Genomic DNA, 3,100 nt, shown 5'->3' on the forward strand with positions numbered 1-3,100 from the left:
TGCGACGCCAAACCCTGCCGTGCTCGAACTTGACGTGTTACGCACCGACGAACGCTACCGAGCACAAACGCCGAATTATGCAGTCACAGCGCAATATCGTGAAAATGTCGCGACAGTAGACGCTATCTTTCGATCTCCTCGCGTGATCAATATTTATCGCAGAAAAGGAAATACTTTCACCGGAGCCCGTCAATGCTTTAAAAGCATTGAGGGACTCTGCTTTCACGTTCAAAAAAACTATCGTCTGCATGCGGAAATCGTCTGTGTGCCGGTAGTTTCGTATATCGGCGGTATGCTCAATTTACCGTTAAAGCGGGGAGGGAAAAAAAACAAAACCAACAAAAAAAAAACCACGCAATGAATCCATGGAACATACGTTGCTATATAGGTATATACTTATTGGGTTCTTTCAATTTATATTTTTGAGGTTTTGCTTCTTGAAGTTTGGTTTAGTTTTGTTTTGCAACGCTCGCGGCTGCAGCATGATTGCAGTGCTGGCACCCGCATTAGTATCGGCATTATCGGCATCAGTCTGAGAAAGGCGGACCTCGAGGCTGGAGAATCCAGAACATTACAGCTTATTATTTGGCGATTGTACTCGGGTTAAGGATCGAGAGCAATTATGGCTGCAAGTCCTCAACCGCTCGAAGATGAGACCCTGTGGATGGACGACGGAGCTTCGGGAGACGACGTGTCAAAGATGTCCACGGAGGAAATTACTATCAGGACGAAGATGCTGAACGAACAAATCAGGTACATGAAAAGCGAGATTCTGCATGTCCAGCACGAGATACAAGCAAAGAAGCAGCAGATCAAAGAGAACACCGACAAGATCAAGGTCAACAAGGCGCACCCGCACCTAGTGTCGCACGTCGTCGAGCTGCTCGACATCAACCCTGCGGAACTCGGCGAAGAGGACGGTGCCAACGTGGACCTCTATTCTCAGCGCAAGGGCAAGACTGCCGTCATCAAGACGTCCACTCGCCAGACGTTCTTTCTTCCACTAATCGGACTCGTGGAGGCCGAAGAGCTGCGCCCCGGCGACCTGGTTGGCGTCAACAAGGACTCGCACATCATCCTGGAGACCCTGCCGCCAATGTACGACGCCCGCGTCAGCGCCATGGAGGTAGTTGACCGACCCACTGAGGAGTACAGCGACATCGGCGGCCTGGATAAACAGATCCAGGAGATGGTCGAGGCCGTGGTGCTGCCCTTGACTCACAAGGAGAAGTTCACGAACATCGGAATAAGTCCGCCGAAAGGAGTCCTGCTGTATGGGCCGCCAGGAACCGGCAAGACGCTCCTGGCTCGTGCCTGCGCCGCGCAGACCAAGGCCACCTTTCTGAAACTCGCGGGGCCCCAGCTTGTGCAGATGTTCATCGGCGAGGGAGCGAAGCTGGTGCGAGACGCCTTCTCGCTGGCCAAGGAGAAGGCGCCGGCCATTGTTTTCATCGACGAATTGGACGCCATCGGGACCAAGCGTTTCAACTCCGAGAAGGCCGGCGACCGGGAGGTGCAGCGCACCATGCTCGAGCTTCTGAGTCAGCTGGACGGCTTCAGCTCGAGGGCAGACATCAAGGTGATCGCGGCCACCAACCGCGTGGACGTCCTCGACCCGGCCCTGCTGAGGTCCGGCCGACTGGACAGGAAGATCGAGTTCCCCGCGCCCGACGAAGAGGCCCGTGCCCGCATCATGCAGATCCACTCCCGCAAGATGAACTTCGCCAAGGAGGTGAACTTCGAAGAGCTGGCGCGCTGCACCGACGGCTTCAACGGGGCCCAGTGCAAGGCGGTCTGCGTCGAGGCCGGCATGATTGCCCTGAGGCGCGAGGGCGGCGTCATTACCCACGAGGACTACATCGAGGCCGTCATGGAGGTGCAGGCAAGGAAGAAAGCCAACCTGAACTACTACGTGTGAAAGCACTTAATTTTTTTCCTTCACTCCTCTTTTAAACCCTTCATTTTTGCCCATCTTTTCAAGTTTTTTCTCTCAATAAACCTTTTTGTCTGGTGAAAGGTTTTTGTCTTGTGCTTCTTTCATGGTGCACCACTTTGTAATACTAGCAGGGGCTGTGTCATGGTTCTGTAATTACCTGCCAAACTATCTTGTGATGGCGTTTCATACTACGTGCACTACTGTCTTGACATTTAGGCTTCAAAGACGTACTGCTAGCTTAGTCTTACCAATTCATAGACCAAGTGCAAGAAGAGGTCGGTATGGAGTAATGCTTTGCATGTGAGGTTGCGGCGTATAGGGGTTTCCTAGTCAGCACAGCCAAGCGACGCATGGCGCAATCTAGGGGCATGTTTGAAGCTATATAACGTGCATGTGGCCCAAAATTTACTCGCTCAGAACGCTTGGTGTCGTAGTGTAGTAGTTCCGCTCCTGCGAAACGAACATCCTAACCCGGGTTCAAATCCCGTTACTGCTTTTTTTAGATGCGACGCTCAGAGCATCTCTTGTCGGCGGCCCTGTCCTTCCCGCGTGCGTCCGTTGTCCGTAGCCACTCTCCCGCTCTCCTCTCCGATAGCGAACACTCTCTCGCGAGGGGCATTGGATTGTGTCGGGCGCTTCGACGCACGAACTGGCGGGGGCCCTGGGGCGAGCAGCGCACAAATGAAATGCACGTGTCGCGCGGCGCCTTGAGACGCCGCGCATTTCGAACGCCTGCGCGCACCGGATCTCTTAACCACCACCACATGCGATGGCCACCGACGGAGACAACTGGCTTTTCCTTCTTCCCCGGCCGTCAGCGTCAGGAGGAAGGGAAGATGAAGACAGAGAGACGCGGTCCGGGCGCGGGAGAGCTCGGCCCGCCGTCTTCGAGCTCCGCGCGAGTCCTGTTTTTTAGTCGCCCGCCGGGCTGTAAATAAATGTACAGTTTTGTGTCGGAGGCTGAGTCTGTCGGTTGAGGATACCCGGGGTCAGATCCTCAGCGCTGCTGCGGCTTGGAGGAGAAGCCCCGGGGAAAAGGACATCAAAAAGATAACTGGCGCAGTCGGCACGATCTTCAACAGCGACGACTCAGCCGGCCGGCGGGCGAGGCGAGCCCCTCGACGGACGGAGCACGCGGAGAAATTGCGGTCTGCTGTACGTGAT

The 3,100-nt window shown here is 54.8% G+C and overlaps 1 pseudogene; it reads left to right on the forward strand.

The window, feature by feature from the left end:
• Positions 1–622: 622 nt before the first annotated feature.
• Positions 623–2,016, forward strand: LOC144166742 (26S proteasome regulatory subunit 6A-B pseudogene; annotated as a pseudogene).
• Positions 2,017–3,100: the final 1,084 nt, after the last annotated feature.

The sequence above is a fragment of the Haemaphysalis longicornis genome, unplaced genomic scaffold (assembly GCF_048455015.1).
Source record: "Haemaphysalis longicornis isolate Haplotype H1 unplaced genomic scaffold, Haemaphysalis longicornis Haplotype H1 scaffold_19, whole genome shotgun sequence".
Taxonomy (NCBI): Eukaryota; Metazoa; Arthropoda; class Arachnida; order Ixodida; family Ixodidae; genus Haemaphysalis; species Haemaphysalis longicornis.